Consider the following 15,091-nt stretch of genomic DNA (forward strand, 5'->3'; position numbering starts at 1 on the left):
GAATAACATTATTTATATACATATATAAACACATATAAATATATACTCATACACACTTTTTTTCCTGCTAAATATCCTGAGAGTGTGTAATAAATTAAAAGAATCTTTTGCCTTCTGATCCCAATGAGTAGTGTCAGGAAATGTCTTCTTACACATCTGCAGTGGGTTGACTTTGTTGAGGCAGACAAAGTCCAGCTCCTGGGGAGGCAGTCTTATGATTATATAAACCTATTAAGCCTCTTGGCTTTGTGTCTAAAGATTAATTGGGCAATAATTACAAACGTGAAGGAGGTCACAGTGAACTTTAGTCTGACCTTCTGTATAAGAAAAGCACAACGTTTCTGTGAATTAATTCTCGCTTGAGTCAGATCACACTCTTTACAGAAAACATTGATTAAAAATGTCATTTGACAGAGGATCCACTGCAGAATTTCGTAGATTGTTCCAACGTTTCATAACTCTCTGCATTTAAAAGGGGCCTATTTTGAATCACCTGATGTTTCAACTTCCAGTTGTTGCAGGTTGGTCCAGTTTTCTTTGTGAAGAGGAACAGTTTGGTGTTTGCTGGTTCATGAAATACATTTAGATCATAGTTAAACTGCTGATTAGCCTGGTTTTTAAAGCAGTGAAGACTTCAACCAGACACAAACCAGGCAAAGGAAATTCTTATTGTCAGCAGAAGACACATTTTCCAATAATTTATTAGGTTTTGTTTCTTTTCCTTAAATTCTCCTTACTTGATGTCTTCCTCAAGTTTTGAATATCAGAAGTAGACACCAGATTTTACTAGGGATAGTGCCAACTGCAGTCTAATTCCTGATCATCATCTTCCTGTTTGTGTATTAAAGGATATCTAACATTTTAGGTTGAAGTGTTGCTCTGGTTTAAGTGACCACCTCCTTCATACCAAACTCAGTGATAGAGTGACTGATTCTATTTTTACCTTTATGAATTGATCTGCATTTGCTTTGACTATTTGATTTATTTCCGAGTCTGTGTCTTTTCCACGAAATTCATACACAGTGAATTTCGGTTCTCTGTGGAATTTGTGCTTCAACTGACCTGCTGAACTCAAGGAAGGGTTACAGAGGGCTGTGACTCTGTAAATCCTCCCCGCTGGAGCTGTGGTGGTTGCAGGAGTGTCCATCTTTTCTAGGATACTCCAGCAGTTGGAGAATTCCCTCAGGATCTTGCTGATCCTCCTCTGATTCATTGCAGGTGGGATACTCCACGTGGTCAGAATACATTTCTTACACATGTTCCAGTTTTCCCCAGGCTGAGTGGAGGGGTAACAGGTTTTCTTTGGAAGTTTCTAGAGGATGTGGTGAAGTTTTCCATCAGGGATCACTTGTTCTTTCTTCACAGACACTTCTTGACGTTGAATTAGTGCAGAACAGAAACAGGTATTTTATGGAACTGTTTTACTCTTCCTGTTCTGTCCCTGCCTGCTGAAGTGGGGCTTGTTTTTCTTCAGATACAGATCCATAGAATCATGGAATGGTTTGGGTTGAAAGGGACCTTAAAGCCCATCTCATTCCACCCCCTGCTGTGGGCAGGGACACCTTCCGCTAGCCCAGGTTGCTCCAATGCCCGTCCAGCCTGTCCTTGGACACTTCCAGGGATCCAGGGGCAGCCACAGCTTCTCTGGAAATTCCATCCCAGTCCCTCACCACCCTCACAGAGAAGAATTCCTTCCCAATCTCCCATCTCTCCCTGCCCTCTGGCAGTGGGAAGCCATTCCCTATATCCTGTCCCTCTATCCCTTGTCCAAATTCCCTCTCCAGCTCTCCTGGAGTCCCTTTAGGCTCTGGAAGGGGCTCTCAGGTCTCCCTGGATCCTTCTCTTCTCCAGGTGAACCCCCCCAGCTCTCCCAGCCTGGCTCCAGAGCAGAGGAGCTCCAGCCCTTGGAGCATCTCCGTGGCCCCCTCTGGACTTGCTCCAGCTCCATGTCCTTCTTGTAGACAGACTGGATTCCTCTCCAGCTGACTGTATATACACGAAGGATGCTGATTATTTCACAAATTATCTAAAAATGAGATTATTTTAGGTATCATAAGTTTGTTAGAAGTAATTTAGGTAATTTCTAATGTTTCATTTGGTTGGAAATCTTTTGAAGCCAAATAGTTTCCAATCACAACACTCAGAAGGAGAAATGACCCTTGAAGTTGTTTTGCTTCTCTGTCACTTGGTTTTAATGGAATTTCTGTCCATACTGGTCTTGTTTTACTGTTCTTAAAGCACTGAACAGAAATCATTGTGGTCAAACCAGTGGCTTGTGCTCTGCTATTTCCATTTGTCTCATCAAACCCAACTGTCAAACCATGTTCACCGCTAAGCCACGTCCTCAAAATAAGGAATAAAATGAAAAAATTAATATCTATTTCCTTTAGCAACTAAAAAAATTTGTAATCGTGGACAAATATAAAACTGTTTCAGACATGAATTTGATATGACTGTATTTTAGGTGTAAAATAGGGATTCTCGAGTGAGGTTTTATCTCGGGACAAAACTCAAGGAGCTTTCTCAGGTTCTTCAAGTTTTCCACCACTTTATTTACTGATACAGTGCTTTACACAGCTGATTAACCATTTTAATTGAGCTTATATGAAATATGGGCCGAAAAAAAAATCAGATCTGACTTCCACTGAAGTGCAGCTCAGGAGTGAGTTGAGTAACGACGTCACATGTGGTTCAGCATTTCTGAACTGCAATTTACCTTCCTAATACAGAAGAGTTAATTACTCATTCCTTCATTCGAAGAGACAACCTTTGCCTCAAACACACTCGAGCCATCAATTGCCATAAATTATTAATTTTCATTACAGTTTTGCTGGGATGCCAAGGTTGAAAGCAGGAAGGAGCCCCTCACCCCAGGGGTTGGTTGTTATCTGGAAGAACTTCTCAAATTTGGGGTCCCAACATCCAAGGTGAATTTCCTTGGAAAACCTGCCTGTGGGAACGTGCCACATATTTTTTTTTTGCACTTTGCCAGGTAATTATATTTACACACTAAAACCCTCATTTTCCAGCCGAGTTTACAACTGTAAATATTGTTCTGTCATTGGAAAACCAGGATTTCCCTTTAACCACCTTTAAATTTACATTTGGGAAGGTGCTGAGAGGAGAAGCAAAGGTTAAATCAACATAAAGGGATTTTTTTTTTTTTTTGGGTGTTGTTTGCATGTGCTTTTTTTTTTTTTTTTTTTGCTCTTGGCAGCTGGAAAACAACAACCAAAAGGAAGTTTAACGTGCACACACGAGGCTGGAGAGATTAAAACCCCACAGGAAACGTGTTCACAGAGCTGCACATCCATGAAATGCTGCTCCCCGTGGAAAAACCCCTGTGCTTCCGTATCCCTCCAATCCCAGTATAAAGGGAGGTGTCATTAATCACTGAACCCCACAGAAAATTTAAAAAAAAGGATGGGAAAAAAAAAAAATCTCATTTTTGAGTCTCCAGAGTTGCTGGTGGGCTGTTTAACATGCTGCTCACAGCCGGGGTGGGGGGGTGGTGTGGAGGAAGCTCTTCCCGGGGCTTCTCCTGGCAACAGCTCGGGTTGCTGGGAGACAGAATTGCCTAAATGGGGAGAAACTTCACCCAACTGGCAGCCTGTGAATGCAAATAAGGCTTGGGGGAGCCTCCTCGTGCTGATCCCGTAATTTCCCTCTCCGAAAGGGAGAAATGAAGCCGGAGGGTTTTTATTGAGGGGATTGTGTGTGGATGCTGCTCCGAGGAATCGTTCGAAGTTGGGCAGTAAAAGTGGGTAATTATTCCTGGTGAAAGGTTGTTGGGATTCGTGGATTGAGCAGCTTCTTGTTGCTGCTATTTTGAGAAGGGATGTAATGCGTGAATTTATCAGATTCGGGGTGTTAAACAAACCTGTCAGCTCTGAGATGATACACAAGGTTATATTTACTCAGGTTATTGTTTTAACTACAGACTATTTTATCTGATTCTCTGTGAGTCCAGGGATTCACTGAACTTCTTTGGCTGATTGTGCCCATTTATCCTTAGTGCAGGAATGACATTGCCTGGATATTTAGGTAACATTGTGCCCTGGATCCCACGTGGGCCACTGTGACACTCCTTAGGTGAATGGATATCACAGGTAGAGACATTTGGGTTATTTTACTCAGTATTTCTCCTTTCCATACCAGGTGAGAGAGTAAGGGACAAACCCCTTGTTCTGGCTTTCTGCTGTCCCAGGAACAGAGCTGGGATCGAGCGCTTGTCCAGCAGAAAAAGGTTCACAGACACCTTGAAATCATTATTTGTCATTACTGATCATAGGATGAAAGAATGGTTTGGGTAGGAAGGGATCTTAAAGATCATCTCATTCCACCCCCTGCCGTGGGCAGGGACAGCTTCCACTATCTCAGGTTGCTTCAAGTCCCATCCAGCCTGGCCTTGGACACTCCCAGGGATCCAGGGACAGCCACAGCTTCTCTGGGAATTCCATCCCAGCCACTCACCACCCTTACAGGGAAGAATTCATTCCTAATCTCCCATCTCTCTCTGCCCTCTGGCAGTGGGAAGCCGTTCCCTGTGTCCTGGCCCTCCATCCCTTGTCCCCAGTCCCCCTCCAGCTCTCCTGGAGCCCCTTTAGGCTCTGGAAGGGGCTCTCAGGTCTCCCTGGATCCTTCTCTTCTCCAGGTGAACCCCCCCAGCTTTCCCAGCCTTTCCTCATGGGAGAGATTTTCCCACTCTCTGACCATTTTTGTGTCCACAGCCGGATTTTACACAACATTCCATGGCCCTGTGACTTGTGTTTCAATTGTATATTAGTTTGATGTTGGTTAAATCATCGACCAACATGTCTGTCCCAGTCTTCCAGCTGGAATGATTTTCCAGGGGGTAACTGCTTTGATTAGTTCTAATGTTCTTTTAGTTTTCAACTCATTTCTGCTACAATTACTTGGACAGATGAGCTCAGTGCAATCCAGGTGTGGATTTAGAGCGTAATAACTCCAGGTAACTCCCTCCCTGGAAGCCTTTGTTGTGCAGGGAGCACAAAGTTCTGTGTCTTAATTTCATGGAAAAGTAAAATATGTTACATCTACTCCAGGGTGAAGTACAGTTACCACGAAGAGATGCTCTAATATATTGAGCTTTTTGATTGTGTGTTTCCCTAGAATAGCACAACCAATATTAATTAAGGGAATAATGTTACTTAATTGGTGTTCAGTGTAAAACCTTGAAAACCTTTTCTTGCCCGAAGAGTTATTCTGGTTGCCCTGGGTCAAAAGGTGTATTTTTTTTCTCTTCATCAAATTTCAGTTCACAGAATCATAGTATCTTCCTTTAATTTCTTCCATTTTCTTGGTTAATCTTCATATACAACCTGGTCAAAAATAAAGAAAAGCATTTCCAAAGTCAGGTTATGCCAAACGAGAGCAAAGTTGCTCACACATGGAATTGTGGAGGTGCAGCATCTTTAATTCCCTCAGAACCCACGGGAAGTAAATAATAAAACTCCTCAGCTTAATTGATTTGAGTACAAAATAGACCTTGAGGCAGATTTAAGGTTGATTCGCTATTTTAGGTACTAAAGTCTTTGTCTCTTTGATGTATAGCATTTACTTTAAACTTTTTTTAAGCCTAAAAAAGCTTCTGGGGTTTAATTAATGTCAAATTTTTACCTCCATGTTACACTGGTGCCTGTTGCCTTAACTTCCTTTCGTTGTAATTCTTCTTAAATCTATTTTTACTTTGCAGCCATTGAATTATTTGGCTTGTAACTTGTTTGTGTGGTAGGTGTTGCTTTGTCTTTCCATGCTTATGTTGTATTTATTTTGTGTGGAATTCCAGTGTTATGGAAACGCCTCTGTGTTGGTGAGAATTTTTATGGTGCACGTGAAACTCGCATTTAAATTTCCAGGACAATTAAAATGATGCACGTAAATAAGTCCTAAATCAGATAAAAAGCTGTGCAGTAAACCCCATCACAATATAGTGCTGTTTGGTGCAGTTTTGGCTCACAACTAATTTTTGTGAAGAATATGCAAAATTTGGATTAGTGGTGTTCCATCCACCTGGAAGGAGAAATTGTTTGGCGTTTCATTTTGAAGAGAATACTTTCTTTTCTCTTGAGTAATGTGGCCAAATAGATGATACCTGTATTTTTACTGTAGTTTGGGCTTGTTTTTTCAGGAATTTGACTTTCCAGGAGCCTCCAGAGATGCTTTAAGGACTGCCCGAATTTCAGGAATTGCTGAGAAGCAGAACTTTAGCGGGAAGTGATTTTTGTTTTGGTGTGTGTGTCCCTCAGTGTGAGACAAAACTCTCAACTTGAGGACAGAGGTTCTGTTTTTGGAACAGGGATTTGGTGCCTGAGACTGGCTGAGAATTTTTAGGAACCCAGTGAGGAATGAGAAATGTCCTGCAAGGGCTGTTTGTTCTGGTTGGATGGTGGGAATGTCTTTGTTCCTGACATTCCCCATTTCCAGGCTCAGAAATGCACTTTTTGGCTCATCAAACATTCACCTCCTGAAAGTTTCATCCCAGGATCTGGGGACACATCTGTGTCTCCAAAACAGAGGGACAGGGACTGGAACCTGTGTACTGCAGAGTGGGATCACAGGATAACCCAGGCTGGAAGGGATTTTGGGAGCTCACTGATTTATGAGATCAGTGCATTGACAGCTGATCTGCTGGTGTTGAAGAGAAAATGTCTGTAATCATCTGCTCCTTTCAAATGTTGAGCTTATATTTTAAAAAAGGGCAGAATTCCAAGTCAGGGTATCAATGAATAATTTCCTCATCTGCTTTAGCAAACTGCAATAAGATTTTTTTTTTTTTTAATATTATATCAGAACCAAAGTAGCTACGCCAGAGATGACATCACAATATTTATGGTCTGTTACTTTCTTTTATTCCTGTTCTTCCTTAAGGATTCTCCTTCTTACCTGAACAGGGATATGCAAACCTGTTTCTGTACTTACTGAGCATGACCTGATGTGTAGAGAGGAAATTTCATCCTAAAGAGGTTGCACTCAGACAACTCTTAATAAAGCAAACTTCCCACAGAATAATCTTCTTAATTTTAGTGGTATCATGAGTGACAAGTTTCCAAGTTACTACTCAGAAAGGGAAGAGGAAGAGAAGGAACGAGCAGGAAACCAAACCCAGTGTATTCTCAAGTAAAATGTCCTAATATGTCTTTATATGAAACAAAGAAATATCAGTAAAATGACCCAGAGATCTGTTTACATCTCATTCTTAAGATATTAATTTCAGAACTTAGGTAATGGTCCTTTTTTTTTTTTTTTTTTTAAATGATTTTTAGGTGTTCTGACCCCTCCAATTTGTAAGTATTTCCCATAAATCCAGTCATCAGTTCAGTGATCTGGGTACGATGGCCCTGGAGTGCAGCTGCATCCTTTGAAATCAAGCAGTAGGACCAAAAAAATCATCTCTTTGCCATGTTCACTTCTGAAGTTCTGCTTCCTAAAAGGGTCTTCTGATGACATTTTTGGCAGCTGAACACGATTTGGGGCAGGAAGGGCCTTGCATTCGGTATCTGCCTGCCAAGTGGTTTCATGCACTGGTTTTCTTACCAGTTGTCTCCGTTTCTTGCTGTTGGATTTAAATTTGGTCATTCGTAGTCGTCAAATTGCTTTTCAAATTGTTCCTAGCCAACAGTCCCCCTTTTTGGGACGTGCCTGTGGCTGTTCCTGGGCTGTTGACAGAGGTCCAGAGGGTGGGACATGAAGGATCCATCAGCAGGACTTGTGTCTCTCCATCCAGTCCTTGGTGGTGTGGAAATTCCAGCCTTCCACACTTGCCCTTTTGCATTAAATAATCCCATTTCTCCTCAAATCCTCGTTAAGGACCTTGTGTTAAAGCGTTTCACACACCAATTAAGACCTACTCAGCATTTGAATTTAATTTACAACAATTAAAACGTGATTTTTGAATGAGAGAGAGGGAAAAGTCATCAAATATGTATTTTATCCCTGTGGGTAATGGTGCACAGACATTCCTGGGTTCTGCTGCTGTAAAAATGTTATTGAGTATGATGAAAGTGAGTAAAATGAGTAAAAAAATGGTGCTAAAAAATGGGAGAGATGGAAAAATATATGGATGTCAGGATTTTGAGAAAAAAGGCAGAATAAGGTGACATCAGGAGGTTTGCACTGGGAGAATTTTAAATGAACAAATGCTGGGTTCATTCAGGTGAAATCCATAAAAGATCATGTAATCATTAAGGTTGGAAAAGAGCTTGAAGATCATGGAGTCCAAGAGGAGAAAAAGAATTTAAAATGAGTGACTACCAAGGCACAGATCAATATTAATTTGTTGCTGATTCTTAAAAGGGTTAAATTCTTAAAGGATTCTTAAAATTCTTAAAAGATGAGTGATAGGTAAGGTATGGAAAAAGGAGAAATTGGTGGCTTTTCCATGAGCTTGGGGATGTAGGTGGTGTTGAAGGACACACCTGTAATGATAAATAACAAACAGGGTCAAATTTGGACTGGAGATGGGTAGGAGAATACTTGGAGAGATGAGGAATTCGACTCCTTCCATATTATGGAAGGTCCAGGTGACAAGGGAAGAGCAAACTGGAGAAGCTAAAGGGGGATTTACAGCAAACATCAGGCAGAAAACGTGGAAAATGTCCTGAAACTCAAGGTGTGGGGAAAGCTTTGCTTTGTGTTTTCTTCCTGTATCTGGAGGATGCTGGGTTAAGTGGGGCACTGGAGTGGTCTGGGCTGGAAATTTCTTTATGGGAAGGAGGAGAAACGAGTTGCATCGAAAGATTTCAAGAGCTCAAATTGGAGGATGATGGATCTTGGGAGCAATTCCAGTGGAGTGGAGCAGCCCTGCAATTAGAGCATTTAAGAGGAGAGAGGGGGAATTAGGAAACTCCACAGGAAACTCCACATTTGAAAAACTGGGAGAATGGAGTCATTTCTGCAAATGAGATCCACTGTCTGTGGAGCAGTTTAGACTGAGAGAGAAAATAAGGCTCTTCATCCTCTTAGCAAGGCTGTTCTTTTCAGGAAAAGCTCGGAAATAGATTTGTTTTTCCTGCCTTATTTTCCCTCAGAGTAATGAAGGAACGGTTGAAATTGCTCATACCTTCGGAATCACATGTGTTTTTTAATATAGCTGAAATACTCTGTTGTCAATACATCAGTTTCTTTTTGAAGGAAAACTAATTAAAAGCTGAGTTTTTAGTAATGACTGCTGGGGCAGTGTGGGCTTTGTGAGGTAATTCCACTGACAGTCATTTCCATGGGATCTTTTCATTCCCACGTTGTTGCTGATGGTCTTCCTGTAAAGGCAAAAATGACACATTAGAATTTTCTGTCAAGTGCACAAAGAAGAGAAATAGAAAAACTAGACATAGGTGTGTTTTTTTCCCCAAGCTGGCCTGTCGTGTTGCTGCTGGGTGCTAATTGAAATGCTGGGGTGTGCAATGTTTTGAGGCAAAAATGGGATTTTAAAGTTAAGGATGTTTCTTCTGGAGTTGAGTGGCTACTGGGATAAACATGGGTGGGTTTGTTACAGTCGGTGGAAACAAGACAAGGGGAATTTTGTGTGGACACTCATTCATCCACCTGTCTGGAGGTCAGATAATTAAGCTGGTTTTTAAAAAGTCAGTAGCTAAAATAACCCGATCACTTATAGAATGTAGCAGAGAGGGTCTTCCTTGGATTTTAGGAATTCTGGGAGGGTGGGGAGTCCCTGGCACAGGTTGCCCAGAGAAGCTGTGGCTGCCCCTGGATCCCTGGAAGTGTCCAAGGCCAGGCTGGACGGGGATTGGAGCAACCTGGGCTAGTGGAAGGTGTCCCTGCCCGTGGCAGGGGGTTGGAATGAGATCCTTAAGATACCTTCCAATCCAAACCATTTCATGAATCTATGATTCTAGAAGTTTCTGAGACTCTATATTGAATAAACTAAGAAAAATTACACACTTAGGGGAAGTTTTTTTTCCCCCGAAGATTCTGTTTAGCTCATTAATGGAACGCATAGATTTTAAAAAGTTGGCATTTTGCCTCGGCAAATAGCTGGAAGATGAAGTTTATTCCTGTAATTTTCCTCACACGAATTCCTGTCATTTACAGTCTCTTGAATGAAGCTCCAAATATAATTTTCTATCCTTAAAGTCTCCCAACACATCAGAAAATTGCCCACCAGAGTTAACTGTTACTGCTGAGCCGTTTCTCCTGTGGGTGCCACAGGAACTTGTGCTTTTGAATTAACAGATGACATCATTGGCACCTATGGCTGTGGGGAGACTAATGGAGATTTTTGGTCTATTTTTATGTAGAGCTGGAGGGTTTTTTTGTCGTTTCTTTTCAATTTTCAGCCGATTTTTAACTATGGTGGCACTGGGAAGAACTGGGAGTTTCCAAGCTGGACTTGAAATAAAAGTTAAAACGTGCATGACTTCCCAGCGTGATCCTAATTCCAGCCACTACATCTCCTGCTCCTGGCACCTTCCCATGATTCTGGGGAGGAGGCAATGCAAACAGATCCTTCTGAGGAGTATTTGGTGCTTATTAAAACCACACACACGCCCTCCTTTCCCGGGAACGTCGGTTTGCTGCAGGTTGTTCGTGTGTCGCACGCGCGGACATTTTTTTAGCGAACAGATCCCTTATCCCTGCGAACGGGGAACGAACAGGGAATGGCTTCCAGGGAGCAAAAAAAAAAAAAAAAAAAAAAATCCACACAAAACCCCTCCTATCCATTGTAAAAGGTAGGGAACCATGAAATCCGTAAGCCAGCTTGGCACGGGAGGCGGCTGTTGGTGCCAAGATTTGGTGCCTGACCCACAGTTTCCCGTTTTTAAAGGTATTAATTGATTCGCCGGGAGCATCCTTTGGAAAAACAAGGATTCAGACAGGCTGGCACAGGCTGGAGCTCCGCCAAGGCTGCTCGGGAAGGTTGCCATGCTGGGAGCGAGCGAGCGAGAGAGCGAGAGAGCGAGCGAGCCGAGGGAAGGGGGGAAAAAAAAAAAGGAAAAAAAAAAAAAGGCAAGACTTGGCACAGCTCAGTCAAATCAGCTCCTTTTGTCTGATTTCTCGGCTTGAGCTTCGGGAAAGAAAACCCGTCCTGGGGTAACAGGGGAAAAAAAAAAAAAACAACAAACAACTCCCAACTTTTTTTTTTTCTTTTTTATAATTTTCCTGGGTTTGCAAACTTCCAGCGCTTTTTTGGGCTCTTGGGAAGTGGTGGGACGTTAAGTGATGTTCGACTTGCCAGTGAGCAGGGAAATAAAAAGCTTCTCGTGGAGGCTCCACAAATGTGAGTTTGGACATTTGGGGAATGTGATATTTTTGGTGGTTGTTTTTTTGTTTGCTTTTTTTTTTTTTTTCATAAATCTGATGAAACTGGGAGGGAGCTGAGAAACTTGGAAGATTTCAGAGGGGAATGCTGAAATAAAAGGGAGGATTTTCTTTTTTTTTTTTTTTTTTTGGCGACAACAAAAAAAGTTTTCGTCGGCGTGAAGGTGCTTTCCAACCAACCCCGAGCGCCTTCGGAATATGCTCGGGACGGGAATTCCGGCGTTTCTCTCCTATAATGCCGCAGAAACCAACTTTTAACGGAACCTCCGTAAAGATTTCATCTGACCCAGCAAGGAAGTGAGAGTAGAGGGAAAGTTGGGACACCTCAATGGAAAAGTGAGTACGTTCTTAAAGCCACAATGTCTGTTTTTGCTGCTTGGTGCTGCCCTGGCTCCGTGTCCCGGTTTTTAGGGACAAGCCTGGAGAGCAGCAGGAGAAGGAGAAGATAGCCAGGTTCTGCCTGAAGGGCAAAACCAGAAACCAGAATGTGGTTATTCTACTGCTCTAAAACATTCCCTCCAGTGCAGCTTCCTAGAAAGCATCTGGAATGGCTGAATTTCCTACTTTTAGAGGCGATAGGAGACGGGAAAATCTTGGCTTCTGCCAAGTGAGGAATGTTTGGAGGTGACAGAGCTGATGGCACTGGATACAGAAACTTCAGTTTGTAGTTCCAGGATCCGTTTGCTGCAAACAGTGAAAAAAAATCTGCTCTTTTCCCATGTGTGGATTTAAAAAAAAAAACCACCCCGTGACGAGTGAACCGTGGACGTCTTGTGGTTCCAGTAAAATTAAGGACCTAAAAAATCCATTGTCTGTTTTTCTCCAAGGATTTTCAGGGAGACAGGCTTGTGATTCCTTAGGAGCAAATATGATCATGCTGCCTATTAGGCCTGGATGTGCTTGGATTATCCTGCTGCTGCTGCTGTGACAATCAGCAGGATTATTCCAGGGGGTAACTGGAAACCGGAGATTTTTTCCGGATCGGCTTCACTTGGAGTAAGTATTATCCCATCCTTAAAGGCTACGCTGCTCTCAGTCTCTGAGATGTGCAATTCCTGACGTGCTGCACATCTCCCTGATTTCCCTGTGCTGAAAGGAAGTAAGAAACAACATTAATGAAAAGCATTTTCAGAGGAACGTGTGTTCGTGTTTTAATTTTGGGCATCGTTGGCATTTTGATCGTTCCACTGCTAAAAAGAACTGTTGTGTTTTTTTTGATCTAAAACACCTTGGGTTGCTTAATGTTAACATTAAATTGGTTTTATAGCAAGCTGTGTGTGATTTTTACTCCGTCAGGGAACCCTTTGAAAGGTGCTGGAGTTAAATAGTGGGTGAGATGCTGCTGTGATTATTATTTGGAGCACTGAAACCTTTTAATACGGCTTGGAAGTGATTTTGGAAGAAAAATTCCCGTTCTTCGAATCCTCCTCTCTTTTTAAATCCTTAAAAAACATCCTCAGCTGCCTTGTGTGAAAATCTGGATTTCCAAGTGAAGGAAGTGTTTGGAGGAGTTGGGTTTTTGCTTTCTGTGCTCTGTTGTTCCTGCCCAGGCATTACCATGGGATGTGCTGGGGGAAAGAGGGATGTGTGGGTTTGCATCAAGGGGAGTAAGGGTGGAATTCTGTCTGTGTGGAATTCTGGAAGGAATTCCCTTGATTTCCCAGGAATTAACGTTCAGTCTCAAAGCATGTGCTGTTTTCTTTAATCACCACATGCCAAAACAAACCTTTAATCTGTGCCCCTATTAAAAGTCAGAAAACAATAGGAAACGTTTCTCGTGGTGCCTTTAAAGGAAATACTAAAATATCCTTTAAATTTCTAAGCGATATATTAAAATAACCGTATTTCTTTCCTGGGAGAAATAATTTTGTTAATTGATTTCATAAATTCAGCTTTTAAACATGATCAACACGTGGGTCCTGGCAATGCATTTATAAATAGAAATATTTGTGCAAATATTTCAACGTTTATCAACACTGGAGTTATATCGAAGTAGTTACCACAATGTCGAAACTACTGTTTATCTCTGAAATTTCTAATCAGAGATTTTGGTTTCCTAAATGAAATTACACACCACTGCACATTTCTTTTGGCCTACGTAATAAAGTATTTTTTCTTTCTGCTAAAACTTTCGCTTTTAAAAGTTCATGGAAGTGCTTATTTTTTGGAAAAGATCCCAGTTTGGCAAGCTAAAAATCAAGATTTGAATCACATATTTTAAATGGTTGGACCCCCAACATTAATTGATTGCATGCAAGTGAAATTTGGCAGTGGAATTTGACATGGTTTATTGTATATATAAAATAATCAGCTATGGAATAATTGGGAGTTTTCTGGATACTTTAATCCAGATTATTCATTACCATCATTCATTTACGATCCTTAATTATTGGGTAGGTTTAATAACTTCGTAAATGAACAATTTGTGTTTAATTCTTAATGAATCATTAATATCTATTTCCTATTGGATTGTGGCAGATTTGAGGGTTAGTGGTGAGGGGGTTAACTTTGATTTTTCTTGTTAAACCACCGACCCATGATATTATTTAATACCAGAACGTCGTGTTTGAACCCGTAATGGGCCTGTGTCTGATTTCACTTGTATGGACTAATCATAAACCAAGCCTTACCCTTCTGGTTTTACCAGTCTTAAAGCAGTTTGAGATCAAAATGGGACTAGAATGGCTTAGTTTGTGCCTTTTATATTGATAGATATAAACCATTTTGTGAACTTCCTGTGAACCCACAGTAAGTTCTTACCATGGGTTACGGTGAACCCACGTGGTTGTTGGACAAGGAAGAGATGAAAGTTCTCCGTGTCACCATGGATTCTTCCTAAATATGGCTGTAGGGTAATAATAGGAATGTTTGAATACAGTGTATGCAGAGTTTGCATGTTGTTTTTCCTTCCTGTAGGAATATTATCTTCCTATATGGAAGATTATCTTGATATTCTACCTTCATATGGTAGAACCCCACATCCTGCCACTGCTGAGTGTCCTCAGCTTCTATAACCAGTATTTTAAAAAAACCCTACCTATATTTTAAGGCTCTTTCCATTTCCCATTTCCCATTACTCCAGAATAATTTCCTGTTTTATTGCCCACTTCATCCCAAGATGTTTTCTCTCTGTGTAGCAACTTTTCTGCCGCTGGTGTCATCATTTTCATTATTCCATTCAATTGTAGTGTGTTTTCCTTCAGGTCTTGCCCCACTGCACAGCAAGGTACATAAAACTTACTATTTTCTTAATAAAACTTAGTGTTTTTTCCTAATATTTTATCTGGAAGTCCACCCTTGACCAAGGTGGTCTGAGAAAATTCAGGAAGAAGGTTGTAGCATTCCCGCGTTTCTTGTCATCTGTACCTTACCATAATTTAGTAAAGGCCACGGTTTTTATTTGTGCAACAGAAATTTTGGGCAAAATTGATATTATTTTGGCCACTGTAACTGTTAAAACAACATATCAGTGACTTGAGTAACTTTCATAATCGTGGTGGAGGAATAAACACCTTTTACAAAGTGAATTAGGTGGCTGTCATATCAGTCCTGTGAATCACTCTATTGACCACACAAAAACTTGGAAAATAGAATATAAAATTATGAAAATATTAATTTCAAAAATTTTTAAGTTGCATTGTCTGCTGTATTCTCATTTGTGATGAAGAATAGCTCACAGTTGTTGAGGCTCTGACTGATTCTGATAATCTTGTGTGAATTGTAGAAATGATAGAAGCTTCTCCTCTTGATAATTATGAACATCCATCCCTATTTTTCCAGTTGTTTTCCTGTA

At 41.2% G+C, this 15,091-nt stretch overlaps 1 protein-coding gene across 4 annotated transcripts in view; it reads left to right on the forward strand.

Annotated features, from left to right (window-relative positions):
- The window catches only part of MSRA (methionine sulfoxide reductase A), a 250,933-nt gene that overhangs the window by 4,838 nt on the left and 231,004 nt on the right, over nt 1–15,091 (forward strand). The window contains exons 1-2 of one of the 4 annotated variants that reach the window (XM_027904468.1): nt 11,169–11,634; nt 12,126–12,294. The exons of 2 other annotated variants lie outside the window; for them this stretch is intronic. The gene's annotated coding sequence lies outside the window, so the exon portion shown is untranslated. Of the gene's footprint in view, nt 1–11,168; nt 12,295–15,091 lie in introns of those variants that run through there. One more of the 4 variants, XM_027904467.1, reaches the window with a different exon arrangement.

Source organism: Empidonax traillii, unplaced genomic scaffold, assembly GCF_003031625.1.
Source record: "Empidonax traillii isolate 1590-97213 ecotype Southwest subspecies unplaced genomic scaffold, ASM303162v1 scaffold1060:size1239554, whole genome shotgun sequence".
NCBI lineage: Eukaryota > Metazoa > Chordata > Aves > Passeriformes > Tyrannidae > Empidonax > Empidonax traillii.